Source organism: Hemitrygon akajei, chromosome 5, assembly GCF_048418815.1.
Source record: "Hemitrygon akajei chromosome 5, sHemAka1.3, whole genome shotgun sequence".
Taxonomy (NCBI): Eukaryota; Metazoa; Chordata; class Chondrichthyes; order Myliobatiformes; family Dasyatidae; genus Hemitrygon; species Hemitrygon akajei.
This window is the reverse complement of record NC_133128.1, coordinates 140,379,624-140,405,320: the sequence shown is the minus strand read 5'-3', so window position 1 is coordinate 140,405,320 and position 25,697 is coordinate 140,379,624. Positions and strand designations below refer to the sequence as shown.

Here is a 25,697-nt window from a genome sequence, read left to right as displayed (position 1 = left end):
AGTGCAAGGGAAAAGCCATATCAGAATGCAGAATAAAAGGTTAGAGTTACAGAGAAGTGCTGTGTTCTCATAATAAGGTGCAAGGCAATGATGAGATAGATTGAGAGGTCAAAAGCCTATTTTATTGTACAAGAAGTCCGCTCAAGTCTTGTAACGGCATTAACTAAGCTGTCCTTGAACTCTGTGGTATGTGCTTTCAGACTTGTATATCTTCTGTCCATTGGTAGCGGATGGTGGTGGGGGGGAAGAATTGAGAATGTCAGGAGGGAGAGGTGTTTTTGATGATGTCCTCTTCTTTATGGAGGGAGTAATAAGTACAGAGTCCATGGAGGGAAGGCTAGTGTTTATGATGTGCTGAACTGTGTTGACAAATTTCTGCAGTTCCTTAAGGTCTCAGACAGAGCTGTTGCCATACAATATTGAGATGCATCTCGATAGGATGTTTTCTATGGTTCATATATAAAATTGCTGAATTTCTTTAGCCTCATGAAGAAGTAGAGGAACTGGTCTGCTTTCTTGACCAATGCATCTATGTGGCTGGAACAGAACAGGCTATTGGTAGTTTAGTCCTAGGAACTTTCTCTCAATCCTCTAGAATTCAGCACCTTTGATGTAAGTAAGAGCATGTACACTGAATTCACCCCCCACCATTCCTGAAGTCAATGACAAGCTTTAGTTTTGTTGACATTGAGGTTAAGGTTGTCATCACATCACTAGGTTCTAACTTTTTCCTGTACTCCAACTCACTATTATTTGAATTTTGGCCCGCTATGGGCGTATCATCTGCAAACTTGCAGATGGAGTTAGAACAGAATCTGGTCATGCACTCGTGAGTATATAGGGAGTAGAGAAGGGGACTGAGGACAGAGCCTTACTGGAACCCCAGTGCTGACTATAATTGTGGCAATGAATTGCTGTCTATTGTTCCTGATTTCAGTCTACGGTCAGGCATGAGCGGCGGACCAATCGATTCAAAGAGAGAGAGGGAAAGAACTTCACACACATTAGGGAGTAAAAAAGTAAAAAAGGAATGTTTTGTGGGGATTGGCGCATTAGTGGTGAACCAATTGATTCACGATTCATTAGCAGGAGCAAATAAAAGTAAAGCAGGGTCAAAACAGAGCAGCCATTGTGTGAAGAGACCAGTGTAGCAGAGGGAACTTGAGGCTTTGGTGAGGAGGCACAGGTAAGAAGCAAGTAAGGCTTTTGTAACGGTTGAATTAAAAAGTCACTAAATTACAATTAGTTAAATAAAGGGAAGATGCAGGATCAGGTAATGTGCTGTAACTGCATGATATGGAAGCTGGTGGACTCCATTGTGGTTCCTGGTGACCACATCTGCAGCAAGTGTTGGCTGCTTGAGGAACTCAGGCTCAAAGTTGATGATCTGGAATCTGAGCTTCAAACACTGTGGCACATCAGGGAGGGGGACAGTCACCTGGATTCTCTGTTTCAGAAAGTTGTCACACCCATTAGATTAGCTGCCTCAAATTCGATCTGCGGTCATGGATAAGAGGGTGTGACTGCGAGTGAGGAGGGTAGTGGGATCCAAGAGACAGTGCTGGAGGAGCTTCAGCCCTTGAGCTTGTCCAACAGGTCTGAGATTCTTGCTCCTTATGTGGATGAGAATGGGGGTTATAGGAAGGATGAGCAACCTAACTGTGGCAGCATAGTTCAGGGAGCCATTCAAGAAGGGGGAAAGAAGAGAAATGTAGTGGTAATTGGGGATAGTATAGTCAGTGGAATAGACATGGTTCTCTGTCGTGAGGATAGGGCGTCCCGAAGGCTGTGCTGCCTGCTTGGTGCCCAGGTTCGGGACATCTTATCTGACCTGCAGATTAATGTGGGAGAAGAAAGATCCAGTTGTTGTGGTTCATGTGGGTATCAATGGCATAGATAGAATGAGGAAAGAGGTTCTGCTGAGGGAATTTGAGCAGCTAGGGACTAAATTAAAAAGCAGAACCAAAAAGGTAGCAATCTCTGGATTACTACTTGAGCCATCTGCAAATTGGCATACGGTCAAGAAGATTAGAGTTAAATGTATGGCTCAAGGATTGGTATGGGAGAAGTGGGTTTGAATTCATAGGAAATTGGCACCAGTATTGAGGAAGGAGGGAGCTGTACCAATGAGACAGGCTCCACCTGAACCGTGATAGGACCTGGATCACAGCGAATCACATAACTAGGGCTGTGGATAGGGCTTAAACTAAATAGTGTGGGATGAGTTCAACAGATTGGAAAAGTATGGATAAAGTAAAAAAGAAAAGTGCAGATAAAGATAAAGAAAAAACAAACGCTAAAAAGAGAAAAGTAAGAGTGGAGTGAAGAAAAGTCAAATGCAAAAGAGTAAAAGATCACAAGATTTTAAAAGCACAATGAGTGTCAGGGCACTTTATTTGAATACCCATAGTATTCAAAACAAGGTCAGTGAACTTGTGGCTCAAATCAGTACAAAGAGGTATGATTTAGTGGCCATTACAGAGACGTGGTTGCAGGATTGAGAGGATTAGGAATTAAATATCCAGGGATATCAGGTAATATGGAAGGACAGTGGGGTAGTGCTCTTAATTAAAGATGAGATCAGGGTGATAGTGAGAAACAATATAAGATCTAAGGAGCAAAATGTTGAATACATCTGGGTAGAGATTAGGAATTGCAAAGGGAAAAAAAGTCACCATCGGCCACTGAATAATAACATTACAGTGGCACAGGCAGTAAACAGAGAAATATCTGAGGCATGTAAGAATGGAACAGCAGTTATCATGGGGGACTTTAACTTGCACATAGATTGGGTGATTCAAGCTGGTCAAGTCGGTCCTGAAGAGGTCTTCATTGAATGCATCTGTGAAGGTTCTTTAACAGTCTGTTACTGAACCTACAAGGGAACATGCTATCTTAGATTTGGTCCTGCGCAATGAGACAGGTAAAATTAGTGATCTTGCACTCAGGGATCCTCTTGGAAAGAGTGATCACAGTATGATTGAATTTCTCATACAAATGGAGGGTACAATAGTTCAATCTAAAACCAGTGTATTATGCCTAAACAATGGAGACTATAATGGGGTGATGGAGGATTTGGCTAGTGTAGACTGGGAACACGGGCTAAATAGTGGGACAGTTGAGGAAGAGTGGAAGACTTTCAAAGAGATTTTTCACAGTAAAGGTGTGAAGAGCCTGTCCTGGATAACTAAGGAAATAAAAGAAGGCATCAAACTAAAATCTTCAAGTAAGAAAAAAATCTCTTACTATCTCTTCTTTCAGTTAGTCCTGACGAAGGGTCTCGGCCCAAAACGACGACTGTACTTCTTCATATAGATACTGCCTGGCCTGCTGTGTTCCACCAGCATTTTGTGTGTGTTGCATCAAACTAAAAGCTCATGCATACTAAGTCACCAAAAGTAGTGGGAAACTGGAAGATTGGGAAAGCTTTAAAAATCAACGAAGTACTACTAAGCAAGCAATAAAGAAAGGCAAACTAGGTTATGAAAATAGACTAGCACAAAATATAAAAATGGACAGTAAAAGTTTCTTATAATTATATAAAGCAGAAAAGCATAGCTAAGGTAAATGTAGGTCCTTTGGAAAACGAGAAGGGGGAATTGATATTGGGTAATGAGAAAATGGCCGAGGCTTTGAATGACTATTTTGTGTCGGTCTTTAGGGCGGAAGATGCATCTAACATGCCAAAGAGAGATGTTATGGATGTGATGGGAAGTGAGGACCTCGATACAATAGTTATCACTAAAGAGGGAGTGCTGAGCAAGCTTGAGGGCCTGAAGATAGATAAGTCCCCTGGTCCTGATGGAATGCATCCCAGGGTACTGAAATAAATGGCAGAAGTTATAGTAGAGGCTTTGGTGATGATTTACCAAAATTCTCTGAACTCTGGGCAGGTCCCAGCAGATTGGAAGACAGTGAGAGTCACACCACTGTTCAAGAAAGGATGTAGGCAAAAGGCAGGTAACTATAGGCCAGTCAGTTTAACATCTGTAGTTAGGAAAATGCTTGAAGCTATCATTAGAGAAAAACTAGCGAAGCATCTGTAAAGAAATGGATCCATCAGGCAGATGCAGCATGGATTCAGCAAAGGCAAGTCCTGTTTGACAAACTTAAGTTCTTTGAGAATATAACAAGCACAGTGGATAGAGGGGAACAGATGGATGTTACTTACTTAGATTTCCAGAAGGCATTGAATAAGGTGCCACATAAAAGACTTATCCATAAGATGAGGATGCATAGAGTTGGGGTGATATATTAGCACGGATAGAGGATTGGTTAACTAATAGAAAGCAGAGTTCGGATACATGGGTGTTACTCTGGTTGACAATCAGTTGGGAGCGTGTGCCGCAGGGGTCAGTGTTAGGCCCACAACTGTTCACAATATGCATTAACGATCTGGAAGAGGGGACTGAGTGTAGTGTAATCATTGTATCCAAGTTTGCTGATGATACCAAATGGAGTGGAAAAGCAAACTGTGCAGAAGATACGGTGAGTCTGCAGAAAGATATAGATAGGTTAAGTGAGTGGGCAAGGGTCTGGCAAATGGAATACAATGTTGGTAAATGTGAGGTCATCCACTTTGGAAGGAAAAATGAAAAGCAGATTATTATTTAAATAGTAAAAAATTACAGCATGCTGCTGTGCAGAGGGACTCAGGAGTGTTTATGCATGAATCACAAAAGGTCGGTTTGCAGGTCAGCAGGCTATCAAGAAAGCAAATGGTATGTTGGCCTTCATTGCTAGAGGGATTGAATTTAAGAGCAGGGAGGTTGTGCTGCAACTGTACAGGGTACTGGTGAGGCTCCACCTGGAGTACTGCGTGCAGTTCTGATCTCTTATTTGAAGGATATACTGGCTTTGGAGGTGGTGCAGAGGAGGTCCACCAGGTTGGTTCCAGAGATGAGGGAGTTAAAATATGAGGAGAGATTGAGTTTGCTGGGATCATACTCACTGGAATGCAGAAGTATTAGAGGAGATATTATACAAACATATTAAATTATGAAAGGGATAGATAAAATAGAGGCAGGAAAGTTGTTTCCACTGATAGGTGAGACTAGAACTAGGGGACATAGCTTCAAGATTCAGGGGAGTAGATTTAGGATGGAGATAAGGAGGAACTGCTTTTCCCAGAGGGTGGTGGGTCTGTGGAATTCTCTGACCAATGAAGCAGTGGAGGCTACCTCAGTAAATATATTTAAAACAACGTTGGATAGATTTTTGCATAGTAGGAGAATTAAGCAGTATGGGGAAAAGGCAGGCAAGTGGAGATGAGTTCATGACCAGATCAGCCATCATCTTATTGAATGGTGGATCAGGCTCAACAGGCCAGGTGGCCTACTCCTGCTCCTATATTTTTTAATGAAATTAAGGATCTAGTTGCTTGAGGATGTGCCGATTACCAGATCTAGGAGTTTGAAGATGAGTTCACTTGGAACTATGGTATTTAAGCAGAGGCTGTGGTCAATAAATAATAATAATTCAGTATGTAGTGTGGCTTTATTATCCAGATGAGTGCTGGGACAGGGAGATGGTGTGGACATTCAGCAGTGGGTTGAGGTTGCCTGGGAAGCTTGAGTTGAAGTATGCCATGACTAGTCTCTCAACTGACTTCATATCAGAGTGGATATCAGAGCCACTCGGCAGTAGTCATTAAGGCGTGTTACTTTAATTTTCTTTGGTACTAGGATGGTAGTGGTCTTCGTAAAGCAGGTGGGAATCTCAGATTAATGTGGTAGAGGTTGAAAATAACTACAAATACTCCTGACAGCTGATCAGAATTGGATCTAAAGGACACAACCAGGGAATCCACCCGGGCCAGATGATTTCCACGAGTTCACTTTCTGGAAGACTAGTCAGATGTATGGATGCAGGTGCAATGGAGGCTGTTGAGGTGCGTAGTAACTATTCCATTCCCCTTTTGTTCAAAACCTGCAATGGTGTTTTGGACCAATATTGTCTTTTGGCAGCCCTGATAGCTTCATAGAGCCATAGAGCAATATAGTGTGGATACAGGCCCTTTGGCCCAATGAGTCCATGTTGAACAGGGTGTTCCATTACACTCCCTAGTGCTCTGCCATTCATTGTATAAATCCTAAACTGGTTTGACTTCCCAAAATGCATCACCTTACACTTATCTGTATGGAAATCCATTTGCCACTTCGTGACACACGTACCTTACTGATCCAGATACCCTTGTAATCTATAACCTTCTTCACTATCAACAACACCTAATTCCATATAATCCACAAAGCTACTGATCAAGTCCTGTGCGTTCATATGCAAATCATTTTGGTAAATAATGAATAACAACAGTCCCAGTACCAACCCCTGTGACATGTCAATGATTACCAGCCTCCATTCTGAGAACCAACCTTCAACCACCACCCTCTACTTTCAACCCTTGAAATTGTTAGTCCACCCACTCACCCGGGTTTCATGAGACCTAACTTTTCAGACCAGAATACCATGCAGGATCTTGTCAAAGACCTTATACAAATGTAAGTAGACAATATGCATGGCCTTACACTCATCTATTTATTTTAGATACCTCTTCAAAAACTCAAAAGATTTCCAATGCACAAAGCCATACTAACTCCTCCTAATCGGACTCTGTCTATCCAAATTGTGGTAGATCCTGTCCTTCAGAATTCCCTTCAGTAACTTCCTGCATCACTGATGACTGGTTGATTGATCTGTTGTTCCCTGGTTTTCCTTGCTACACTTCATAAACAACAGAACACTAGCCACCTTCCAGTCCTTACGAACTTTACCAGTGAATAGATTTGTAGAAAATATCTCCACAAGGGCCTCTACAATTTCTTCTCTGGCCTCTCACAAAGTTCAAGGATGTGCTTGGTTGGGCCATGAGGATTTGTATATCTTAATACACTGTAAACCTGTAAATACCTCTTCCCTGGTAACAGGAACATCCTCCAAAACAGCTTCATGTTTCCCTTACCTCTTGAGCTTCCATGATTTTCTTCTCAGTAAACATAAATATGAAAATATTTATTAAATATTGCACCCATCCCCAGCAGCACAAGACACAGGCCTTGCTGATCTAAGGGGATCTACTCTCTCCCTAGCCATCCTTTTATTATTAATATAGCTATAGAATATCTTGTTCCTCTCCATGACTTGTGGCACAATTGACAGCAACCTTTACAGTTTCCTTAGCATTTGGCATATTTTTTACGAAGCTGAGATAGAAAGCGTAAAAGGAGCCAGCTGGATTCGAACCCAGGACCACTTGCCTTTGTCCGGTATGGATGCCACTACACCACCAGCCAGCTTATAGAACTGCCAGGGTTTCCCAAATAAGTGACTGCCCCAATTAACCAATGGCTCAATTAACCAGAATCCATGAATCCTTAAAATGCAAAATGGTTACGATCTGGAGCTACAAAGGTGGTAAAATCTATGAAAGGGAAATGGATATCCACACTAAGGAAAATAATTTCCAGAACTACAAGGAAAGAGGAGACTAGGTCTAATAAAATGGTACTGCAAACAGATGGCACAACCTTGATAGCCAAAGGCCTCCTGTACTTAATTTTAAAATTCTACAATGCTAGAAATCTCACTCCTCTCTATCAGAATATTCCCATCATACTTCTTTTTGATTGAGAAATTCTTTTCGTAATTCTCACCACCAACCCCTCAATTAAAGCTTCCTCAATAGAAAGTCTCTTTCAAAAAACAGGACATTAACCAGTTAGTTCCACCAAAAAGACATTCTTTCCCCGTCAAAAATGGACACAATTCCAACAAATGCTCTCTAAAGGAACAGGGTATAACTGTCCTATAGAAGGAGTTGCTTGTTTTGATTTGACACTCACATCCACATAAATCGATTCACATGGAGAGGAGGTTTGCTCCAGTCTTCCTCCCAATAAAACCAAAGCCCCTATTCTGACCTAACAGAAACCATTTTAAAGTCCATTCCTGTCTCTAACTTCCTCCCAGTCTACTAACTAACTGCCTCACAATGCTGAATGCAGCTAACTTCTAAATCCTAACTTCTAGGATTTGCAAATTGAAGTAGTGAGATAGGGAAGAGATTACTTTTATCTTTTATCTATTATTGTTGAGTTACTTCATGAACTTTTGGGAAACTGAAAAACTACAATAGCTCACAAAGGAAACAGTTAGTGTACAAAGCATTGACAGGTAAGTGCAAAGTGAAACCCACCCTCTGCCAAATGACTTTCTTCAGATGGAATCTGTAAAGATTCTCATTTATAATTTCACTGTATTCAGTCTTAGCTCATCAACTGCAGACAGTGAAATTATTGTTTGAATTAGTGGAACACAAAACATTAATCTTACTTAGAAATCCCAGAACAAGTTATTCACTGCTGTACAAAAGCCTTCCCTATCACATTAATTTAAAATTATTAATGCGGCACACAGAAGAAAAAACTGCATCCTGAAGCTATTTAGACAGTGAGATCTGAATGATACCTTCAGTCTGCCCTGAGCCATTTTCCACCAATAACCCTCATCCACCATTAGAAAATCTGTTTTCTCATACATCTTATATTTTCAAGGCTTTCATAATGTCGGCTTTGTTGCTTTCATGAAGTTGGCTCATATTCTAAGCATCACACTCCAGCTATTGCAACAGCATGTGTTAATGCTCAAGTATGACTGCATTCACAATATTTTCAGAAAAGGTGCTTGAAAGTGTGCAAGAGATTAAAACTCATTCTAGATATTTACACAGAGTGGCCACTTTATTAAGGACACCTACCAGTTAATGCAAGTATCTAATCAGCCGGTCATGTGGCAGAAACTCAATGCATAAAAGCATGCAGACATGGTCAAGACATTTGGTTTCATATATGTGTTTATTTATTTATTTATAGGTACAGAGTGAAATAGGACCTCTAGCCGGCCCTTCAAGCTGCACCACCCAGCAACCCCCAACAACCCCAATTTAACCCTAACCTAATCACGGGACAATTTACAATGACCAATTAACCTACTGAGTATGTCTTTGGACCGTGGGAGGAAACTGATGCATTCCACAGAGACTCCTTACGGAGGATGCCTGGATTGAGCTCCGAACCGTGACAACCTGAAGCTGTAATAGCATTGCGCAAACTGCTATGCCAGCATGGTACCCCAATGTTATTCAAACCGAACATCAGAATGGGGAAGAAATGTGATCTAAGTGACTGTGACCATTGAAAGGCTGCTGGTACCAGAAGGGGTGGTTTGAGCACCTCAGAATCTGCTCGTCTCCTGGGATTTCCATGCACAAGTCTCTAGAGTTTACAGAGAATGGTGCAAAAAAAACAAAAAGCATCTTGTGAGCAGCAGTTATGTGGGTGACAACTCCTTAATAATGAGAAAGATCAAAGGAGAATGGCCACTGGTTCAAGCTGACAGGAAGGTGACAGTAACTCAAATAACCATGCTTTTTAACAGTGGTGTGCAGAAGAGCATCCCTGAACATACAACACATCAAACCTTGAAGTGGACAGGCTACAGCAGCAGTAGACCATGAACTTACATATAGTGGCCACTGAGTGTACACTGTTTACAGATCCCCACAAATTCATAAACACATATAAGTGAACAGTTTTCTTTTCTCATTGGGAATGGTTGTGAATTTCAGATTTTAAATCAGTTGTGCAGAAAAATTATTAAGGAAATTCACATCAATCACCAAAAGCAAAATATTGTTTCAGCAATCATTCATTAGTCTCCTAATGATCCCTTATACTAACTCTGAGGAGCTAGAACGGAACTCTGCAAACCATACACCTGTAATCTCTTGAAGATATGTTTCAATAACATGCTAAACAGAAACAGCATCATTAATATTTCTACATTAATTCCCTATAATAATACACAGCCCCAAATCAACAATACCAAGATGACTGCATCATAATATCCTGATTATAATTCAGCACCACAATGGGACTCCACATCAATACAATGAAATAGTGCAAAAAGCAGTATATCTGGAACCACTGGACACATCTGTTTTATGGCACAGTCCCAAGTATCCATTGTGTAAGCAGTTTTTGTGCATTGAAGCAAAACCACATCACAGAAATAGCCCACATTATTCAATCTATCACAATTATGGCAATCACAACAGCAAAACAGCACTGAGAGAGACACAAGAGACAGCAGGTGCTGGGACCGAGAACAAAAAAAGCCTCCACAGATGCTGCTAGACACACTTAACTTCTCCAGCAGTTTGTTTTACATGCCACAGTACTTTAAATTCTTGGGCATTAATATATTGCTCCTTCTTGTCCTGAGCCCAGCAGAGAGATGCAATCACAAGGAAAGCACACCAACATCTTCTAAATCTCAGAAGGTTAAGGAGATACCGCCCGTCACTGAGCACTCTAATATACCACTAAAGAAGATATACTGCTAAAAGTATTAGTTGCATCATGGTCTGGTACAGCAATTTGAATGCATAGGAACATAATAAGCTGCAGAAAGTAGTGAACTCAGTCCAACATATCACTGGCACATCCTTCCCCATCAAGATCCATGCCACCCAGGCATGCCTTCTTCACACAGCTACTTCTGGGCAGGAGGTACAGAAGCCTGATATCCCTCAGTAATAGGTTCAAGAAAAGCTATTTCCCTTTAATCATTTGGTTCTTACATAATCCTGATCATTATCACAGTGTTGCAACACTAGACTACTTTGCACTGTCATGGGCTTTGTTTTGTTTCTCTTAAAATTGCGTTTTTCTGTATAATTTGTATCTTTCTTGTGAATATTAGGTCTCTAATATCATGTACCAGTGATACTGCTGCAGGCAAGTTTTCATTGCAACTGTGCATATGACAAAAACTCTGACTGATGAAGTTTTTAAAAAAAAACACACAAATCTCATGTGTGTGCTCAATGCCCAGCACTGGTTCTGCTTGCAGTGCTCAATGCCAAGTCCCACAACTGTAATTAATCCACAACACTGACTGCACTAGCACTTCTAAGTTCACTGTACTATTGAGCTTGTAGGACCAATACTAACATTGCATCAATGACTAAATCCACAGCACCAATGAAGCTGAAATATGAAAACCAAAGCACAGGCAGTGTTTGACAATTTCATGACATAAAATCATAATGATAATATATAAATTACTAATAATATTATTCCTGCATTCACTGAAGTATCAATACCTGTAGTAAAATGTATTGTCTAGCAACAAATTATTGGCCAAAGCCTTCTGCCATCATTTTGTGAAATATCCAGGTTATATAATCATGGAATGGTTACAGTGCAGGCCATTTGTCCTAATGTGTCTGCACTGCCACCATCTCAGCACTCCATGGAGCTTTGCAAAATTATCATTATTATATATTTGCTCAACTTCCTCTTGAAGGCCACAGCAGAAGCTGTTCCACCACATCTGCAGGCAGCGCATTCCAGATTCTAAACACATACTACATTAAAAAAAAAGTGTTCCTCATATCACTATCAATTGTCTTCTTAATTTCCTAGTCTTCTACTGTGTTGCCAAACAGCCCACTCCTCTCTGCACTCCCTTTAGCTTTCACTGTCTCTCCAATCTATCCTTGTAACTGTATTCTCTCATTCCAGGAATCACCCTTGTAAATCTTTTTCTAGACTCTCCATCACATCCTTCTAATGAGGTCAGATTCAGATTTATTTATCACTTGTACATTGAAACATACTGTTAAATGCATCATTTGAGTGAACAACCAACTCTGAAGGGTTTAAACTAGTTTGGCAGGGGAATGGGAATCAGAGCACCAGGTCAAGTGGAGGGATGGAGAAGAAGGTAGATGTCAGGGCCAGTAAAAACTGGAAGGAGCAAAGTAATAGATATCATGGAAGGGATAATCTTAAGTGTGTGTATTTCAATGTTAGGAATATTATGGGTAAATGTGATGAGCTTAGAGCATAGATCAGAAGATGGAACTGTGATGTTGTGATCATTACAGAGACTTGGTTGACAGAGGGACAGGAATGGGTGCTTTGTGTACCAGGGTTTCAATGGTGTATAAAAGATAGAGAAGGAGGTAAAAAAGAGATGGGAGAGTTGTACTACTAATCAAGGACAATATTACAGCTGCACTCAGAGGGGACACAATGGAGGTCTCGATCACTGAGTGTATAAGGGTAGAATTCAAAAATAAGGGTGCAAATCACTCTGATGGGATCACACTTCAGAACCCCTACCCGCCCCCAATAGCCATCAGGCCAATGAGCAGGCAAATAAGGGAAGGTGTAAAAACAATAGGGTTGTTGTCACAGAGAATTCAACTTCCCTAATATAAACTGGGACCTTCTGAGAGCAAGAGGCTTAGATGGGCAAAATTTATTAGGTGCATCCAGGAGGGTTTCTTAAATTAAGATGTAGATAGTCCAACAAGAAGAGGGCTGTACTGGACCTGGTGTTGGGTAATGAACCTGGCCAAGTGACCAACCTTTCAGTGGGTGAACAGAAGGGGAACAGTGACCACAACTTCTAAGTTTTAAGATAGCAAAAGATAAAGATAAGAATGGACCTGTGGGAGAGTACTAAATTGGAGCATGACAAATTACAAGAGCATTAGACAAGGACTAGGGAGAGTAAATTGGGAATAACTGTTTTTGGGCGAGTCTACATCTGACACCGGGAGGATGTTTAAAGACCAACTGCGCTGAATACAGGACAGGTATGTTCCAGTAATAAGGAAGGACAAGGGTGGCAAGGTAAGAGAACTTGCGCACCTTAGTAGTGTAGTGGTTAGCGCAACCTTATTAGAACACAGGGCATTCCAAAGTTCGGAGTACAATTCCGGCACCCTCTGTAAGTTTGTACATCATCCCCGTGAACCACGTAGGATTCCTCAATGTATTCTGGTTTCCACCACAGTCCAAAGATGTACTGGTTAGTAGGCTAACTGATCACTATAAATTGTCCTGTGATTAAGCTAGTGTTAAATAGGTGAGTGGTGTGGCTCACTGGCCCAGAGGGCCTGTACCATGTTGCATCTTTAAATAAACAAATAAATTGACAGAAATTGCCTTTTGGGCACCAGAGAAGCACGGAGGCTAGTGCAACACAATTGCAGCGCTTTCCAGAGGCAAGAGTTCAATTCCGATGCCATTCTGTAAGAAATCTCTATACATCCTCCCCATGGAATGCGTCGGTTTTCTCCGGGTCCTCCAGTTTTCTCCCACAGTCCAAAGATTAATTAGTCATTGTAAATTGTCCTGTGATTAAGTTAGGGTTTGTCGGGGATTGCTGAGGTGGCATAGCTCAAAGGGCCAGAAGGGTGTACTCCATACTGTATCGCTAAATAGAAAGAAAATAAAAAGTAAGTAACTTTGTATGTCCACAGAGGCAATGAAATTCTAAAAAAATAAAAGAATGTAAAGTTTAGGAAGCTAGAACCAAACAGAGCCCTTAAGGATTATAAAGAAGCCAGAAAAGAACTCAAGGACAGAATTAGGAATTGGCAAGTAGGATTAAAGAGAATCCCAAGGCATTCTATACATACATCAAGAGCAAGAGGAGAACTTGGGAGCAGTTAGAACCACTAAAGGATAAGGGGGAGGGGAACATTTGCTTGGATGTGGAGGATGTGGATGAGGTCCTTAATGAGAAATTTATATCAGTATTTACCAAAGAGAAGGATGTGGAGGATAAACAGTCAGGAGAGGGAAGGGCAGGAGTCAGAGGCTAGAGAGCACCCCTGTGGCTGTACCCCTTGACAATAAGTACTCTTGCTTGAGTACTATTGGGGGTGTTACTTGTCCGGCAACAATGAATATAGAATTGAGTCAGATTTTATAAACAAACATAAACATTTATTAAACTCTGCTCAACAAAAACGAAAAGTAAACAAACGACTAACTTAACCAGAAGTTAACTGCTATACGGCAACTTAGCAAATAGCCAAACTCTGAAATAGTTCTTAAAGTGGTAAATTCGAACACGGTCTTAAAGTGGTAAATTCAAAAGATTCAAAAGGTAAATTCAAATACTTTAGTAAGGTCTTCACTCTCCAATACTTAGACTTTAAAATTAAATCAAAGATACACCAAACAAAACTGGCAGCACCTGGCAAAACTGCCAGCACAACAATTCTGTACCTTACAGTAGAAAATAAAACTCCACTTTAAAATGAAACTGCGTCATGAGACAAATACTCAGCATAACGGAGTAACTGACAAATTAAACGATGAATCAACTGCGTAACAACAGGGGTTTCCCGTTATACACCTGTTGAGAACGACATCACGTGACCTCACACTGGCGGAAAAATTACATCACCCCACCATCACAAGACCATTACATCATGCTTACAAGATACTCAATTACATCATGGTCATAAGACAGTCACAAGATACCCAAGGGGTATGTAACAGGGGGAACAGCCTACCTGGGGGAAGCAACAGTGGCCCTGTGGCTCAGAAGGGTAGGGAAATGAAGAAGATGGCAGCAGTAATAGGTGACTCTATAGTTTGGGGGTCTAACAGGCGATTCTGTGGAAGCAAGAAAGAAGCACGGATGGTAGTTTGCCCCCCAGGTGCCAGGTTCCGGGATGTTTCTGATCGCGTCCAAGATACCCTGAAGTGGGAAGGGGAACAGCCAGAGGTCGTGGTACATATTGGTACCAACAACATAGGCAGGAAAAGGGAGGAGGTCCTGAATGCAGACTACAGGGAGTTAGGCAGGAAGTTGAGAAGCAGGACTGCAAAGGTAGTCATCTCAGGATTACTGCCTGTGCCACGTGACAGTGAGTATAGGAATAGAGTGAAGTGGAGGATAAATGCGTGGCTGAGGGATTGGAGCAGGGGGCAGGGATTCAGATTTCTGGATCATTGGGACCTCTTTTGGGGCAGGTGCGACCTGTACAAAAAGGACGGGTTGCACTTGAATCCCAGGGGACCAATATCCTGGCGGGGAGGTTTGCTACAACTGTTGGGGAGAGTTTAAACTAGGATTGCTGGGGGATGGGAACCAAACTAAAGAGACTGGGGAAGAGGCAGTTGGCTCACAAATAGAGAAAGCTATCCACATGGATCTGCACTGGGACCTCTGCAGTTTGTAATGTATATAAATAATATTGTTGAAAATGTAGATGGGTGGGTTAGTATGTTTGCAGATGATACAAAGATTGGTGGTGCTGTGGATAGCGTGGAAGACTGGCAAAGAATTAAACAGGATATAGAATCAGTGTTTTCCAACCCTTTTCAGTCCTATGCCTCACTAAAGCACTTCCATACTTGCCAATGTCCCCATAAAACACCTTCATACTGGCCAACGCCTCTCTAATGCACAATATACTTGCTGGCGCCCCAATAGCGTAAAAACATGTCTACCATATATGCTAATATGAGAAAATATTTTCTGCTTTAAATTTTTATTTGCCTTTAAATCTAGTTTACACAGTACCTGTGCACTGTACAACAGCTCCAATATCAATGTGATCCTTGAGCTTGATGGTTTTTAGCAAGAGTTGAAACATCTGGTTCAAGTTGTGACAGCAAAAGCCTTTGTCCCCATGCATAACAATGTCCAAGCAGTTTCTGTTTTTTGAGAGTATGCGGTTCACTGCATTGAAGCCTCTTTCAACGAGGTAGAAGGATGAAAATGCAGAGAGCAGTTTAGCTCTTCTCCAAAGACCAGGAAACTTTGTATGACAGTGTAGCCACATGCCACAAAAGCCAACATTTCTGAAAAGGATTTTTGCTTCTTCATCATTCTCAAGTTTGATCATTTCTTCTTGCAAGCTCTTTTCCTATTCTTCCACCTTGCAAAGAAATGGGTTAATTACCCAGTCCAGAGTTTCCAGATCATTCAAATCCTTCAATTGATTCTGAAAATCCTTATTCAATAACTGCAGTTGTAAGTAGTACTCTTGCAAATCACCATCTGTGAAAGAGCGTGCCGTACTTTCCATGCAGGGAAACTGTGAGAACATTCTTCTCCCAATGTTTTGCTATTATATTTCCAACTTTCTGATAAAAGTGGACAATGAACTTCTTGATTGGATTAAATTGGTATTCTCACCCTGCAGTTTCATACTTAGATTGTTCATTTTGTCATATAGATTGGCTAGGTATGCCACATCTCTACGAAGGAGTTCGTGGCTTTGAGCAATAATTCAGCCATAGTATGGAAAAGATCAAAGAAATGTCTTAAGCAGCAGTCTTTACAGCCAACACACTTCAGTGTGAAGAAGCATTCAAACTCTTCATTGTTATCTTAGCAAAATAATCTGCTATTTAATGGATGAGCTTTAATTTTGTTGATAGTAGATATTACAAGAGTCATGCTTGAAAAAAAGTCGCTGGCTGAGGTTTTTGGCTGCGAGAGGTTGATAACAATTTGCACAATGGATTGCAAAATTATGAATTTCTTTTCTCATAAATGCCACTAATCCAGCAAGGTGAGCTGTCATATATGGTACTCCATTTGTTGCACAAGAAATCATGGTCCTAATCTGAATACTTTTATCCTCAATATACATTTTGAGCTCGTTGTAGAGGGATTCTCCATTGATATTTGTTCCTAACGTTTTACAAAAGAGAACCTCTTCATAATCTTTTCCATTTTTAATAAAGCGTACATATACCTTTAGCAATGCCTCATTGTCTCACACAGTTGACTCATCCAGTTGTATCCCAAATTCTGTTTTTTTTGTAGCTCTGTGCATGGTTCATTGATACTCAATGCCTTCACACATTTCATCAGTACAATGAGCTACAGAGTTATTACTCAGATGCATTGATTTTAAAATACTGGCATCCATTTTGAGAGCAATGGTGAGTACTTCTAATACAGCAAGCATCATTAATCTTTATGGTATTTTCCACACTTTGCTATTATTTTGGAAATGTTATAAGAAGCAATGAGATCACTATCATGGTCATTTTTAAGTTTTCTTGGCAAATGACTCAAGTGTGCAACACTTTGCAGATGCTTCTTTCATCTTCTGGAACTGAGTAATACCATAAGTAACCTTTTCAAGGTGTCTTTTATGGAAGTGTTCCTGCAATTTTGATGGTTTCATCTGATGGAAATGAAATAGAACCATACTCCAGCTAAGCAACATTGTATTGATGCACTGTAGTTTCTGTTTCTTAGCAGGATTAGAATTCAAGACTTCTTCACCTTCAGATTCATAGAGATCATACTGTACATATTTATCCATTATTAATGGGGCTAAATTTAAATTAAAAATTAACACAAATTGGGAATGCCTATCGGATGTTGATGATGGCAGCGAGTTGACACAGTCAGTCAGGTCTTGTACGTCAAGTTAGGGTGTGCTTACCAGCCCCCCCCCCCCCCCAAGAATATTGAACATCTCCTGACAACTTCTATTTCCCCGTAACACCCCCTTAGGACAAGTAACTGCCTCCATTAGGAATCACTGATAGAGATCAATTGCAGATATAGGTGGAGAATGACAGATGGAGTTTAACCTGACCAAATGTGAAGTGTTGCACCTTGGTAGGTCAAATGCAAAGAAAGATTACACGGATAAGGACAAGATCCTTACAACTGTTGATGAGCAGAGGGAACTTGAGGTTGAAGTTCATAGCTCCCTGAAAGGGGCTACACAGATTAATAGGGTAGTTAAGAAGGCAGTTGAGTCACTGAGTTCAAAAATCAGGAAGTTATGTTGCAGCTTTATAAAACTCTAGTTAGATTGCAACTGGAGTTTTGGTCAGTTCTGGTCACCCTACTAAGAACGTTGAGTCTTTGGAGAGGCTGTAAAAGAGGTTTACCAGGATGTTGACAGATTAAAGGGCATGTGCTATAACAAGAGATTGGACAAACTTGGGTTGTTTTCTCCGGAGCAGCAGAGGCCAAGAGGAGATCTGATAGAGATTTATAAGATTATGAAAGACATAGACAGAGTAGACAGACAATTATCTTTTTTCAGGGGTCGAAATGACTATACCAAATGGCATGCATTTAAGGTGAGAGGGGGTAATTTAAAAGGAGATGTGAGGGGCAAGTTTTTGTTTTTACACGAAGAGTGGTGGGTGCCTGGAATGTGCTGTCTGGAGTTGTGGTAGAGGTAGAAACATTGGAGACTTTTAAGAGATGTTTAGACTGACAGAAGAATGTGAGGAAAATGGAAGGAAATGGACATTGTGTAGGCAGAAGTGATTAGTTTAGTTAGCCATTTGATTACTAATTTAATTTAATTAGTTCAGCTCAACATTGTGGGCCTAAGGGCCTATTCCTGTGCTGTACAGCCAGGAATAGGCCCTTATATAAAGGTTCAGTACAACATCCTGCTTTTATATTTTATACTTCTACTGATAAACTCGAGAGCTGTAATCTGCTTATTAACTGCTTTCTCAACCTGCATTGCTACTTTCAATTACTTATGCATCCATTCCCCACAACCCCTCTGCTCCAGTGCTCCTTTTAAAACAACATCCTTTATCCCATTTTGCCCCTCTTCATTACTCCAATCAAATTACATCAACTGCCACACATTCACTCTACCAGTCTGCCTATATTCTACTGAAATCTATCGCCATCCAACTCACAATCCACAATACAGGTTGAACACCCCTTACCCAAAATTCAAAAAGCTCAGAAATCTGAATTATTTTGAGTGCTGACATGACATCACAGACAAAAAATTCCACATGGTGCTCGGAAGGTTCCCAAGTTTCAGTGTACCACAGACAGTTCTGAGAAGTGACTTCACGTATGTTATGAAAAGAAGTTAATGAAAAATAGAAAAACACTGCATAAAGTGAAAAATGAAGATCTCGATCATGTATATAAGGAATGGACTTGGCAGCATTGAAAAGAACGTACTCCACTTAGCAGTAATCTGATCGTGAAACAAGCAAAGATTTATCACAACGAACTGAAAATTGAAGGTAATTGTGAATATTCAGCAGGCTGGTTGCAGAAATTTCGGAAAAGACACAGCATTACCTTTTTTAAAATTTAAAAAAATTTAAAGTGTCAGCTGATCATGAAGCAGCAGAGAAATTCATTGATGAGTTTGTGAAGATTGTCACCGAAGGGCAGAGCTTAGGAGGACGATAGCACCTAACAGCAACTCTGCTTGCATCTTCGGAAGCAGTTCTATTTCTATCTTTGAAATCTCTCTTTTTCCTTTTCAATGTTCTTTTGAAGACCCTGACCTGAAGTTACATGCTAACTTCAGTTCTTTTCAATATGCCAAGGACGCAGCCTGGAAGACAAGCGCGCCAGATTTTCGTGGCTCTGGAGGTGGACGGATTCTAGGTCGGTGCTGCCACCGCCTGATGCGTTGTGGAAGACGGAAGATCAAAAGCAGCAAGCTTTCTCTGGCTGTGTGCCCAGAGACTTGAGTTCTTTGGGCACAGAGCTCAGAAGAAGCGGCACAATAGACTTTTAATATCATAAATCAGCCAGTTATTTTGTTATGTCTCCCCTCTTGCTGTGAAATGGGGACACCTTTTTCCCTTATTAGGGAGAAAGAGAGCCTGTGGTATGTTGAATACCAGGTGAACGAGTGGTCTTTGGGGTACTGCAAGTCTGTGTCTTTATTGATGCTTTGCTGCGCACTTGAGTGCTCGGTGGGGGGTGCCGATGCTCTTTTGCTGGTGGGGGAGGGGACATTGCTTTGCTGCTGCTTATGCGTGGGAAGGGGATCGGGGGGGGGGTCTTTAGGGTTCTAACATTTAACTGTCATTCATTGTTTGGGGCACCCTTCTGTTTTTGTGGACATTTGTGGAGAAAAAGAATTTCAGGATGTATATTATATACATTTCTCTGACATTAAATTGCACCTATTGAAACCTATTGATGAAGATCTAACACCAGAACAAGTCTACCATGCTCAATGTTTTTATAACTTACATAAAATCTAAAAAGTAAAATAAAATACAGTGTACTATAACCTTTTAATCAAAACACAGCATCGTAGGTGGAGACTGAAAGCCTGCTGTTGCTTGTTGCTGTTCAACAGATGATTCAGGTAGTCCCCTGATGCTGTTGTGCTGTTTTTGTTACCCTGCACTCATCATATTTCCATTATATTAATGGTGTGTAATAATTTTTACTGTTAAGTACATATGCGATGAACAAGTGTAAGACAAAGATTGATTACCAATAGCACATAAATACAGAATTGGAAAATATGGTGATCCCAAGCTATCTCATTATATACTCCAAAATCCAAAAAATTCCAAAATCTGAAACATCCTCTGGTGCCAAGCATTTCGGATAAGGGGTACTCAACCTATACTGTCAAATTTTGTGTCATTCACAAATTGAGAGGTTTTGACCTGCATTCCAAAGTCTAGGTCACTAATAAAAATATAAATAATTTCTGAAAATAAAGAAATAGAGGTTGCTATTCACCTTCCTCCAGTGCAAAAAATAAACACTCACTGTGACTTGTATTACCTGTTGCTTAACTTCATAATATTGTGATCACTATTCCCTCTTAAGCCAACTGTTTCAACTTTGTTGTTATACATACCTTATCAAAAGTCTTCTGGATGTATAAGCACAACACATTAACCACAACTCTCTCCAATACATTATTCTATCAAATTATCAGAAAACAATATACTTTTCACAAATCTGTAGCCTAGATTGATCTAGTACCCTTCAGTAAATATCAATCCTGCTTATTCTTATTTTACATTTTGAACATGAACAACATTCTCCTGTCTCCAGTCCTCTGGCATGACAAACCCCAACAACACCGGAAGATTATGGTCAATGCCCCTGCAATTTCCTACTACATTTACCTCAAAATTATGGAATACATTACATCCAGTTCTGGTTACTTACCTACTTTCAAATTCAGCAAACTTTTTTAATCTCTCAATGCCACTAAATTGGGACAGGAGACTGTTGCCTAACAGTTACTAAATAACATTCAGTTGCATATTCTTTTGTGGCCATTAGACACTACATCATGCTTAGAGTGAACAGTTTTTAAATAGCATCAGCTGCTCGTGTTTGGATTCAAAAAGCAGTGATCTTTGTCACTGGTAGTTGACAAGAAATAAGCAGTAAGATAATTCAGAATTGTTATGGTCACTGTGGTTTCAAGCATTCAGGCTTAGAGATGCCAGAAACGGCCAGGGGTGACAATTAAACAATTTCACTACTTCAACAAATTAGGAATTACCAAGAATTTGAAGGTATCAACAATCATCTTTAATGTTATAATGAAAATGAAGATTCGGAGGATGTAATCGTTGAAAACATTGCATGAAGGTAGTCCATTATTTGCTCATTTAGGTTAATTGGTCATTGTAAATTGACTAGGGTTAAATTGGGGGCTTGCTGAGCCACACAGCTGAAAGGGCCAGAAGGGCCAATTCTGTGCTATATCTCAATCGATAAATAAATAAACAAACATGCAGAAATGGGGCAGAAAGCAAATTCATGGACTGAGTTCAAGATGGTAATCTCGATTAATATGTTAACCAGGGAATCAAAGAAGTTTGTTGACATCTCAAATTCTGCAACATGAAAGGTTAATTTATGACTAAGGGACCATTCTGAAAGAGTAACCATAAAATATGGCATTAAAAATGAAAGTGATTTAGTTTAATCCAAAATCAGAATCTAAAATCTAAACAAAGAAAACTGCAAAGGAAAAAGGACAGGAGCTGACTATGGCAGATTGGGAAACTATATTAAAAGCAGGACAGCAGGCAAGCAAAAGCTAATTAAATAATAATTAACAATAAGTATATTTCCCCTTACCATAAAAACCCAACAGGAAACATAATCCAACCACAGCTAACAACAGAAATTAAAGATCATAAGATCAAAGAGCTGCAACATTCCCAAAAAGAGCAGTAAGTATGAAGTTCAGCCAAATTTCCGGAACAATTAATTGATAAGGAAAGTAGAATACAAAAGTAATTTAGCAAGAAACTTGGAAACAATGTCAATGCCTCTGTAGATACACAAAAGGAAAATACTTGCAAAGATTAATGTGGATCCGTCAGAATAAATTCAACTGCAGGACAAGGGAATAGCTAAGAAATTAAACAAGCATCTTTAATGTCTTCATTTAAGGCACAAAAAATAACCCAAAAATCATGAACAGCCACTGATTCAGGAGAGTGAGAACATGGCCCAGTACAGCATACAACAGGGAAAATGATTCAATCCACAACTTAAAATATGATAACTAGACATACAGAAAAATAATAGGATAGGGAAAATTCAACAGGCCCTTCAGACCATGATGTTGTGCTGACCCTTTATCCTACTTCAAAATCAATCTACCACTTCCTTCCCACATGGTCCTACATTTTTCTTTCTTTAAGAATCCCTTAAAGAGTCCCTAATGTATCTGCCTCTATCACTCCTGACAGCATGTCTAACACCCACCATTCCTGTGTAAAAAAATCTGCACCTGACATCTCTCCTACACCTTCAATCACCCTAAAATTATGTCCTCTTGTATTAGTCATTTCCATGCTGGAAAAAAAGGAGGTGGCTGTCCACTCCATCAATGCCTCTTTATTATCTTATACACATCTATCACATCACCTCTCACCCTCCTCACATCCTATTAATATCTCATTGTAACCTTCCACATAATCCACAAAATCACCAACCTTTGTGTCATCTGCAAACTTACTGACCTAGCCTTCCACTTTCTCATCCAAGTCATTTACGAAAATCACAAAGAGCAGACATCCCAAAGCAGAACACTGTGGAACACCACTGGTCACCAAACTCCCGGCAAAATACATTCCATCTACTATCACACCCCACCTCTGTAGGTAAGCAAATTTTAAATCCACATAGCCTCCTGACTTTCTGAACAAAACTACCATGGAAAGCCTTCTCAAATGTCTTACTAAAATACATATACACCTCATCCTCTGCTCTACCTCCGCCAATTTGTTACTTCCTCAAAGAATTCAATTAGGCACAACCTGCCCCTCACAAAGCCAAATTGACTATCACTAATCAGACTATGCTTCTCTAAATGCTCGTAAATCCTGTCTCTAAGAATGCTTTCCAATAGTTTACCCACCATTGATCTAAGACACACTGGTCTATAATTTGCAGGAATGCAAAGATCATTGTCAAATGTGCAGCAATCTCTTCCCTTGCTTCCATAGTAATCTAAAGTATATCCCATATGGCCCAAGTGACATATTTAATGTTTTTCAAAACTTCCAGCACATCCCCTTTCTTAAAGTTGACATGATCCAGCATACTAGTCTGTCTACACTGTCCTCACATTTGTCTAGTACCAAAATATTCATTAAGGACCTCCCATAGCTTGTATGACCCCGGGCACATTTCCTCTTTTTATCCCTGACCAGTCCTAGCTTCACTCTAGTCAACCTCCTGCTCTTCATGTATGTGTAGAATGCCTTGTAGTTTTCCTTAATCCTACTTGCCAAGGATTTCTCACATCTCCTTTTAGCTTTCTAGAGAAGTAGCTTTCTATTCTCTCTTCAGGGCCTAATCCCTTTTTGTACCCATGTTGCTGGTACCAATGTGAACCATGATTTCTGGTTGCTCACCCGCCCCCTTAAGAATGCTGTGGACCTGACCCTGGTACCTAAGAGCAACACAACATCCAGGAGACTCTTTCACATCCACATAATCTCCTATCATTTCCCTTAAATATTAGATCCCTTATCACTACTGTTCTTCCCTCCTCCCCCTTCCCCTTCTGAGGCTGTGTACCAATAAAGAATTTTTTTTTAAGTTTCTAGGTGACTGAAAGCCACACTTCCCAAGTTCTGCTGAGCTGTATTTCAAGGCACTGAAAACAATAACGATAAAGATGGTTCCCATACATTGGAAACAGCAAACACATTCCCACTTTTTAAGGAAAAAGACAAGACAGAGACAACTGAGCCCGATAGCAGTAGTAAGGAAAATGATTCAATCCACAACTTAAAATATGATAACTAGACATACGGAAAAATAGGGAAAATTCAACAAAAATTGACAAAACAGTGATGCTTGACGAATTTCTCACTTTTGAGTGTGTAATGAGCAGAATTAATAAGGGAAACAACAGTTGTGTGTTTGGGTTTTCTAAAGATCTTAGGTGCAACAAGAGGTTATCGAACAAAACTAAACTGGTGGGAATTATCGATAATACACCGGCGAGGGATGAAAATCAGTTAATGGACAGAAAACAAAGAACAGGAAGAACCGAGATTTTCTCGGGTTGGGGCAGTGCGACTGGTGGCGTTCATCAGGAACCAGTGCTGGGGTTCTGCTGCATTTGAGTGCCAGTGCCCTTGGCAGTAACTATCCATCAACTAAAGCCGCTCAGATACAGATGACTGGGTCAGCGCTGTGTGGTTTGCAGGATCTGACTTTACGCAGCTGCTCCAACCACAGTTCAGCGGTTGCGAACTGTTTTCATCGTCCTACCTCGTCCTCTTTCCCTGCAACTGACAGCACCGTACGCTCATTCACCATTCCTGGCCCAGGTCGGCGACCTTCAGTCTGCCACCAACGACTACACGATTCCCGTGTCCCCTTCACCGAGCCGGTCCCAGGCTCCGGCCGTACCACAGGCCGTCACCGGAAGACTATCCCGGTCCGACTAACAGAATGTTTCCCTCACTTCCGTGTCGCTGCCAATAGAAGTCTGACACCAAGACCAGGACGAGGACACCTCAAGTCCAGGCTGTCTGCTGCCTGCATGAAGAGTGGCTCGTGCATTGAATGCAGCAGCAGCGCATGAACCCGCATAACAGCTTGTGGGTTCACGGAACCAATCGGATTCTGTCATGTACTCGGAGGGGTGAAAGTACTGTCGGACCCTTGAGCGCGAGCGTACGGGAACCGAGAGCGCGCGTGGCGCTACAACGAATAGCGCGTGCATGTGCTGCAATTTGATTGGCTGCCTGGCGAGAGGGCGCGTCTCCCTTGCCCCGCCCCTCAGGATCGTACCTGGTCTGCACGTTAACCGTCCTGAGAAATGTCCTGCTCCTTTAACCGCGTTTCTTTACTTTCCAGCATAATCTGGCGTTTGGCCCTCAGGGTATCCCCGTTCATCGAAAGCTACCGAATGGCAAAAGGCCTAGAGTGGACGTGTAGAGGAGGTTTCCAAAGTGAGAGAGTCTAGGACCAGAAGGCACAGGCTCAGAATTGAAGGACATCCCTTTGGAACCAGGAGGGATTTCTTTAGCCAAAGGGTGGTAAATCTGTGGACTTCGTCGCCACAGACGGCTGTGGAGGCCAAGTCATTAGGTATATTTGACAGAGGTTGAAGGTTCTTGATTAATAAGGGCGACAAAATGTCACTGGGAAACGGTAGAATGGGTTTGAGAGGGGACTAAAACAGTCGTGATCAAATGGTATATCTGACTCGATGAGCCAAATTGCCTAATGCTACTCCTATGTCCTATACTCTTATGATCATTGAGTATAATTAATTAAGCATAGGTTTCCCATCTGCCTGGTGTGGGATGTAGACAGTGGTTAAGATAACTTGGGTGAACTCCTGTGGCAGGTAATATTGGCGGCACTTCACTGTTAAATATTCCAAGTCAGGCGAGCAGGAACTCATTAGGACTGTCATGACTGAGCATCAAGAATGTCATTATGGTCTGTTGGGTGAATTGAGAAGCCCTCGGATTGTATGGTGCAGCCAGTTGAAGCAGGTGTAAGCCATGTTTCAGCAGTGTCTTCCTTTATTCCAAGTGCAATTTCCACTCTTTTGATGGAATTCTCAAGCTCATCTATATTTCCTGCACTGTAGGTCCCTTTCG

At 40.9% G+C, this 25,697-nt stretch overlaps 1 protein-coding gene across 2 annotated transcripts in view; it reads right to left on the bottom strand.

The window, feature by feature from the left end:
* ube2f (ubiquitin-conjugating enzyme E2F (putative)) overlaps positions 1-24,712 on the bottom strand; it is a 176,748-nt gene extending 152,036 nt beyond the window's left edge. Inside the window, exon 1 of one of the 2 annotated variants that reach the window (XM_073046678.1) lies at positions 24,352-24,712. The gene's annotated coding sequence lies outside the window, so the exon portion shown is untranslated. The remainder of the gene's footprint in view (positions 1-24,351) is intronic. The other variant, XM_073046677.1, reaches the window with a different exon arrangement.
* Between the last annotated feature and the right edge of the window lie 985 nt (positions 24,713-25,697).